Source organism: Myotis myotis, unplaced genomic scaffold, assembly GCF_014108235.1.
Source record: "Myotis myotis isolate mMyoMyo1 unplaced genomic scaffold, mMyoMyo1.p scaffold_m19_p_10, whole genome shotgun sequence".
Classification (NCBI taxonomy): Eukaryota; Metazoa; Chordata; class Mammalia; order Chiroptera; family Vespertilionidae; genus Myotis; species Myotis myotis.
This window is the reverse complement of record NW_023416314.1, coordinates 39,942,289-39,950,750: the sequence shown is the minus strand read 5'-3', so window position 1 is coordinate 39,950,750 and position 8,462 is coordinate 39,942,289. Positions and strand designations below refer to the sequence as shown.

Genomic DNA, 8,462 nt, shown 5'->3' with positions numbered 1-8,462 from the left:
ATGGACCCCGAGCTGGGGAGCCCACAGCCCAGCACAGAGCATGTCTGAGGACAGGATGGGTGCGGGTGGGAGGCTGTGCCATCATGTAATGTGTTCCACACAAAGTGAACTGGAATAGGGGGAATTTCCTCCAACACATGCTTATTCAGCACCTACTCAGTGCCAGGCTCAGTTCTAGGATCTCAAGACAGTGAACAGGATTTGTTTTAACTGGAGACTGGCCATAAAAAAACAACAACAACCTAATACATAATAGAATGTCAAGGAGGGAAAAGTGCGATGAAGAAGCACAGAGCAGGGTAGGAGTGGGCAGTTTCAACTGGTTATTCCACAGAGAAAACCCTGCTTGTGGTGTGAGTGATTTTGGCCAAGCCCCTGCCCGACTCCCTGCCTCTGCTTCTTTTGTTTATCCATTCCCCCTGGGTACAAGCGGATTCCTACCATGGACTCTCCAGATGACTAAGGTGGAGGAATCTAAGGATTGGGAAGGAGGAAGGCATTCCAGGCGGAAGGAGTGCCTTGGGCCAAGGCTGGGAGCTGGAGGATGCTCAGCACTCAGTGCACCGGCATTGTGAGAGGAGCTAGTGAGGCTGGCAGGGTCCGGACCCTGAAGCACCTCGAATGCCAGGCCAAGGAACTGACTTTATCCTGAGGGCAATGGGGAGCCACGGATGAGTTTTGAGCAGGAGATGATGAGGCTGGATTTGCTGCCAGTAGGATCCCTCTCTGGCTGCTGCATGGAGCATGGACTAAAGGCAGAGAGAGCGTGGTGTCAAGAAGCCCTCTGCTCTCAAGGTTCAAGGGGGAGAAGATGAAGTCCGAGGCTGCTGAAGGTGAGAAGTGGACAATGCCCAGGATGTCACAGAGGGATGGCAAGGACTGGACGAGAGATGGGATGAGAGCAGGGAGGAACAGTGATCTCGGGGTCCTGGCCCAGGTGACCAGCTGGCTGGAGGCGCCTTTGCTGAGATTGAGAGAGGAGCAGGCCTGGTGGAAGATGCAGAGTTCAGCTTTGGACATACCAGGGAGTGTCTGCCTAGGGCGGAGACAGGTCAGAGGGCTGGGGCCAGGCAAGTCTGGACAGATCCTCTCTGAGAAAGGTTCTCTGGATGACTTTGAAGTGTCCCAGGTACCCCCAGAACAGTCCCATGGCCCCAAGCAAGACAGGACCTGGACTTGGGCCCCAGAGAAGGGCAGGCAATAGGGACAGCAAAGGGTGTGACCAGGATGAAGGGGAGGGTCTGGGGCCTAGGGAGAAGGGACACCCCCAGGGCACCAGGAGAAGCTGGTGCGTAGGTCTGGGGTGGAGTAGGAACAAGCCAAAGGTGGCCTGGGCTGGTAGACCTTAGAGATCCGTCAGCCCGAGGCCGTCACTGCACAGACAGGCAGAAGGAGGCTCAGCAGGGGTGGGGATGGGCCAGGTAACATGGCGAGGCAGAAGGGCCATCAGCTCCTGGCTTAGGGTTATTCATGGGCCACACTGGTTGGGGGTGGTCAGCTCGGTGTGACTCTGAGATTGAGCTCCCTGGCCATGCCCAGATTTTGGGGGCTTGTCTTGTCCACAGGGATGTGCTGGGCCAGACAGATGAGAGCCCAACCTCTCACCAAGCAGCACCCCTAAACCCACTGTCATTCCATCTCAGCCCTTGCTGTATGTTCTTAGTCCCAGGACCCAGGCTGGGCTGCGATTGGAGGAGGAAGCCATGGACCCCGAGCTGGGGAGCCCACAGCCCAGCACAGAGCATGTCTGAGGACAGGATGGGTGCGGGTGGGAGGCTGTGCCATCATGTAATGTGTTCCACACAAAGTGAACTGGAATAGGGGGAATTTCCTCCAACACATGCTTATTCAGCACCTACTCAGTGCCAGGCTCAGTTCTAGGATCTCAAGACAGTGAACAGGATTTGTTTTAACTGGAGACTGGCCATAAAAAAACAACAACCACCTAATACATAATAGAATGTCAAGGAGGGAAAAGTGCGATGAAGAAGCACAGAGCAGGGTAGGAGTGGGCAGTTTCAACTGGTTATTCCACAGAGAAAACCCTGCTTGTGGTGTGAGTGATTTTGGCCAAGCCCCTGCCCTGACTCCCTGCCTCTGCTTCCTTTGTTTATCCATTCCCCCTGGGTACAAGCGGATTCCTACCATGGACTCTCCAGATGACTAAGGTGCGGGAATGTAAGGATTAGGAGCTGGAGGATGCGCAGCACTCAGTGGACCGGCATTGTGAGATGAGATAGTGAGGCTGGCAGGGTCGACGAGCTGAGACATCTCTGAGGGTCCCACCTGGCCTGGCTATCAGAAGGGCCTGAGGGGATGGCCAGGCCATGAGCCGCCTGGAAGACCAGCCTCTCCCACGAGGTCCAGCCCCACCCACCCTCTCCTGCCCATGAGACCCCTCCATCCAGGACCGCTCAGCCTCGCCTGGGCCTGGGCACTGCCCTAGGTCTAGTCTGGCAGGTAGAGATGATTCACCTGGGGGTGCCAGGATCCAGGAAAATGCCCGCAGTAGGGGTGGGGGTGTCAGAGCAGAAACATGGGGACGCACTGCCTTTCTCAGGCCCCTTCTGCTCTCCAGGAGGCCTAAGTAGTAGCCAAGGAGGTGCAAGGGGCCCAGGAGCTGGCCAGTGCCGGTCCGCTCTGGGTCTCGGTCTCCTAGTCCACACATCAGGGCGTGGTGGGCTAACGACCTTTAATGTTTCTTCTAGCCCTGGAGTCCCATTCTGTCAGAATGTCCCAGGACCGCTCTGATGGTTCCCTGGGGGCTCGAGGCAGAGGTGAGTGACAGATTCTGAAATGGGGGTGGGGGTGGGTGGGGAAAGGGTTGCCAGGTTTAGCAAATAAAACTATGAATTTCAGATAAGAAACAAATACTTTTTTAGTATAAGCATGTCCCAAATATTACTTATGCCAAAGAATTATTCATCATTTATCTAAAATTCAACTTTAACTGGGTGACTTGTATTTCATCTCCAGGTGGGGAAGGTGATTGGAGCTGGGACTTCAACAGCGAAAAGTCCTAGACCAGCGGTTCTCAACCTGTGGGGGTCGAACGACCCTTTCACAGGGGTCGCCTAAGACCATCGGAAAACACATATATAATTACAAATTGTTTTTGTGATTAATCACTGTGCTTTAATTATGTTCCATTTGTAACAAGGAAAATACATCCTGCATATCAGATATTTACATTACGGTTCCTAACAGTAGCAAAATTACAGTTATGAAGTAGCAACGAAAATAATTTTATGGTTGGGGGTCACCACAGCATGAGGAACTGTATTAAAGGGTGGCGGCATTAGGAAGGTTGAGAACCACTGTCCTAGACTCTCAGATGACCAGAGTTCTGGCCACTTACCTTGCTGCTCTTTGAGTCCCTTGCCCATGGACTTCTTGGTGTCTTGTTAGGAGATAGAGGGATGAGGGAGAGAGAACGAGGAGGTGGGGGAAACCAAGAACCGTGTAGAAAGGCAGAGAGGCCCCGAGGCTCTAAGAGGCAGCACCTGAACTCCTCCTGCCCTGAATTCAGCTAACCTCCCCACTGCTCCTCCCAATAAGGCAGGAAGGTCTTCATACCATCTCCGGCACAGCCCAGGATCATTCCTACCTCCACACCCTTGCTCTATTCCTGCCCCCCTCCCCTCCTATGCAAAATATACCCATGGCAGGAACCCTTTCTTGGATTTTCTTTAGCATCAGGACTGCCTCTTCTGAGTTCCCAGAGTGCTGTCAGACTCCTTGTCTGACACTGACATGGAGCCGTTCAACCAACTGAGCACCCTCTATGTGGCAGGCGCTGGACACACAACAGAGATCAGGACAGACACAGCCCCTGCTCCATGGAACTCACAGGCTAGCGGGGAGACAGATATACAGACAATCACAGAATGAGGAGATAATTGCCCTTTCACAAGGACTGAGGCATCCATGTGCCCGGAGGCATCACACAGGTGGGGCCCATGTTCTGCTTTATGCAAGTCCTACCACACAGCAGACTTCAATCAATATTAGTGGAAGAAATGAAAATGCTGAGGGAGAACCGAGGAGAGAGGGCCTCCCAGCAGACCTTCCCCATCGAGTTGGAAGAAGGACCTCCCAGATGGAGGGAAGAGCACAGGTGGAGGAGGCCTGGCATGTGCAGGGAACAACCAGGAGAGGAGTGTGGCTGGCATGGAGGACAGTGCAGACCAGACCGAGAGGTCACCATGCAAAGAGCCAGAACTGGGCAGCTCTGTCAGGTGCTGTGCACCCACGGCCTGGGAGGCTTCATATCAGGTGTGCTACTACTCACAGTGGCCTGGCCTGTGAGAGTCTACACTTCTGGAGGCAGGGGCTGGGCCTTCCTCTTCTCTCATGCCCTCTAGGACTAGGCTGAGAACCCAACACAGGACATGGATTGACAGAGAGCTGCGAGAGGGGTGCGCTCCTTGCGGCTGACTGAGAGAGCCAGGTGACCGCACTGTTCTCTCCTCTTGGGCATAGGCTGTTGCTGGGGAAATTTTAGATGATCATAGTCACTCAACAATATTAGGAAAGATGAGTGACTTTCTGCTCCTTGTGGGGGCCCCTGTGGCGTTTAGCATGAATGCCCAGGCCTTTCACAGCCATGGTGTGGGGTGGTGCAGTGACAGTGACAGGCGATGTCTACCTACCCGTCACTGAACCCCTACTGGGTGGGCCAGGCCCCCACAGACACAATCTCCAGTGCCAGATTTAAAATGAAGAAACTGAGGCTTAGGGAGTTAGGTGATTTGCTGGGGGAGTTTAGGCACTAGGTCAGCGGTTCTCAACCTGTGGGTCGCGACCCTTTGGGGGTCAAACGACCCTTTCACAGGGGTCACCTAAGACCATCGGAAAACACATATATAATTACATATTGTTTTTGTGATTAATCACTATGCTTTAATTATGTTCAATTTGTAACAATGAAATTGGGGGTCGCCACAACATGAGGAACTGTATTAAAGGGTCGCGGCGTTAGGAAGGTTGAGAACCACTGCACTAGATGTTTAGGCTAAGCCAGGATTTTAACCCAGCTTTGCCCAATGCTGATGCTCCAGCTCAATTACACTTAGCTGCCCTTATTTTTTAAAGTAATCTTTGAGCTGTTGCTTATTTTTGGTACTGAGAAAATTATTCCAGTTTTATGCCGTTTTAAAAAATATATTTTTTATTGATTTCAGAGAGGAAGGGTGACAGGGGGAGAGATAGAAACATCAATGATGAGAGAGAACCATCCATCGGCTGCCTCCTGCATGCCCTCTACTGGGGATCTCAACCCGGGCATGTGCCCTGACTGGGAATCAAACCATGACCTCCTGGTTCAGAGGTCGACACTGAACCATTGAGCCACACCGGCCAGGGTGTTTTATGCCATTTTGATCTTTGCTACTTACGTTGCAGAAGCCATCAAAGCTGTTGTTTATCCGTGAACCTCTGCAGTGGCCTTTGCCCAGAAGCAGTATAGGAAGAAAGGAAGGAAGGAAGGAAGGAAGGAAGGAAGGAAGGAAGGAAGGAAGGAAGGAAGGAAGGAAGAAAGAAAGGAAGAAAGGAAGGAAGGAAGGGATGAGGCTGGCTCCTCCTGGGGTTTACTGGCACTTTCCTGGGTGCCCCACCCTTCCTCCAGCCCACAGCCCTGCCCTGCCCTGAGTCATGCAGCAAGCCCAGCACTCTAGGCCCTGCACATGCAGCAGTGTTCCTGCTCTGCAACCAGGCTCACACCATCCTCCTCCACGTCACCCAGGAAGTACTCCACTCCCTCAAGGTATCCAACGGCCACTCCTAGGCCAGCTTCTTCCTGGGTGTGTGGTGTGCCATGTCTCCCCTGCTAGACTGTGAAAGCCTTGAGGATAGTGTGAACCCCAAGAAGGAATATATCTGCCAAGAAAGACTCCCCCTGGTAAACTGGGCCCAAATTCATAACCAGGGTCTAGCAGACAATATTGATGGAAGCTCCTCACACACTGTGTCTCAGGGGAAAGCTGCAGGCTGAGCTTTCAACCTCCAGCACTGGGCTTCTGCTGAGTCAACCTTGTTAGGGGAGTTCCTGGTATAATATTGACCAGTGGACTTAGGGACCTGATGGTCCGATGGGAACTGTGCAACTATATTCTCATTTGCACCTGTACTGACCAATCAGAACTGCTCCACAACAACCAATCAGAATGCACAGTTCTGACCAGTCAGGACTGTACTGTTTGGACCAATCAGTTATGAAAATTTAGATTCCTCATTTGCATAACAATGGACCAAACTGGGAACCAGGCTGGGAACTTTCTCCATAAAAGACAAACGTTTAGCATCCAACAGAGGCTGCATTTCCCTGTTTGCAAACTACTCGCCTGAATAAAATGTCCCCTCTTTCACACCTCCCATTGGGAATTTCTACTGACAACAGGGACCTTGCATTCTCCCATTTGCCTGCTCAATATGCACCTACTGACAGTCTTTGCAAAGAGTTCCCACAGTTTCCTGCTCCAACAGTGCTTGGATGGAACCCATGCTAGACCCCGACTCCAGCCTGCTGCTCAGAGCCAGCCCTCCACCACCTCCTCACAGGGCCCTTGGGCCACCCCAAGGCCCGCCCCGTACCCACCATGATAACCTAGACTCCCTCACAGGTGCACCAGAACTACCACTAGAACTCAGAGGCCGCCATTAACTGCCAGGTCAACCTGGCGCTCTGTGCCTCCTATGTCTGCCTGTTCACGTCTTACTACTTCCACTGAGATGACGTGGCTTTGAATCACTTTGTCAAATATTTTCTTCACCAATCTCATAAGGAGAGGGGACATGCTGAGAAACTGATGAAACTGCAGAACCAAGGAGGTGGCCAAATAATCCTTAAGGTGTGAAGAAACCTGACCGTGACGACTGGGAGGGAGGGCTGAATGCAATGGAGTGTGCGTTACACTTGGGAAAAGTGGGAATCAGTCACCACCAGACTCGTACCAACCAGCCACTGGCAAAGACAACCCTCATTTGTGTGACTTAATTGAGACTCATTATCTGAATGAGGTGAAATCTATCAAAGACTTGGGTGACCATGTAACCAACTTGTGCCAGATGGAGGCCCCCGAAATCTGACATGGTGCAGTATCTCTTTGACAAGCACACCCTGAGAGACAGTGATGAGAGCTAAACCTTTGCTGGCTGCCCATACCCACTGGGCTGACTTCCCTGGTCACCAAGGCAGTGAAATCAAGTTGGGGTTGCCTATACCGTCTCTACAAGTTGTGTCAAACAATCTACTTTTGTTCTTTCATTTATATCATTCCTTCAAATAATTTGGTAACTCCCCCCCCCCAAAAAAAAATAAGCACCTACTGTGTGCCAAGCACACTGCTGGGCACCAGGGTCCAATTGGGGCTTATATACCCTGAGACTTCTGACTGTTTTGCCACCCTGACTGTCCCTGGGTGTACCACCCAGGCCTCCTCATGGCCCAGCAACTAGAGGGGTCATGTCTGGCACATCACAGACACTCCAGAAACTCAGGCCACATCAATGCATGTCTTGGATCTCCTGGACCTCCCTGGGCTCCCTAGGTGTGTGCCTGGTGCAGGACTAGTCCTCACAGGGCAGTTTTATCACGTAAAACTGGTAAATGTAAGGTACTGTTGGGTGCAGACCACGCACGAGACCTTGAGAGCCACTCTACAATAGTCTCCCCACTGATAACCGCAGAGTGAAGTTTGGCCGCGAATAAACTCCCTTCCTTTTCTCCCACTGGCTCCGTGATCCAGCCCGCCCTCCCCTCTATTTGGCTTCTGTATCATAACGGACTTGTGGCCTTAGTGGCAGGTGCCACTTCCCTGGAGCCTGTGACCTTCTATCAGTTTCATCCTAGGACCTTGACGGAAGCCTGAGACCTTATACCATATACTGTGCTAAGTACATTCCATGAATTACCTCATCTCATCCTACAAAAATCCTATAAAATTGACATTATTAGTGTTCTTATTTTATAGTTGTGGAAACTGAGGGTCATCGTGTCTTCGTAAATTAAGAAGTGATGGGATCAGGATTTGAATCTAGGGTTGTCTATGCTAAACCATCCCTCTTAATTCCCCCTTAATTTCTACACTTCCCTGCAATGCAGTTGTATTTGAGAAAGGCCTCCGTCAAAGCCATGATGTCCTCCTGCACCAAAGGGAGGAATGTTTGCTCATCCGAGAAGGAAATGGCCCCTGGTTAGTGGGTGGGGGCATCTGTGGATGTTATGTTGGGTGAAGATATTCTATTGTTGACTTAGAATGTAAGCATCAGGCCTGGAGACTCCGCCCTGTGGGAACACGGTGAGATGTCTCATCTTAAGTTCTTCCTGGTATAAGTCCCCTGGGGAAGGTATGTGGTTCAGGGCCCGCAAAGCAGAGCTGCTGTGGGGTCCCAGGCTATGGAGGAGAGACCCTGACTCTCTTAGTCTGGGTTTTTAAAGGTATTGGTGTCTACAGGGGTGCTCC

General features: G+C 51.7%; 1 long non-coding RNA gene and 1 pseudogene across 1 annotated transcript; both read left to right on the top strand.

The window, feature by feature from the left end:
* The first annotated feature begins 545 nt into the window (after positions 1–545).
* LOC118662809 lies at positions 546–3,095 on the top strand. The gene is made up of 3 exons (XR_004969890.1): positions 546–833; positions 2,709–2,777; positions 2,977–3,095. It is a non-coding gene; the product is annotated as an uncharacterized LOC118662809 (long non-coding RNA).
* Positions 3,096–6,596: 3,501 nt separating this feature from the next.
* Positions 6,597–7,141, top strand: LOC118662805 (annotated as a pseudogene).
* Positions 7,142–8,462: the final 1,321 nt, after the last annotated feature.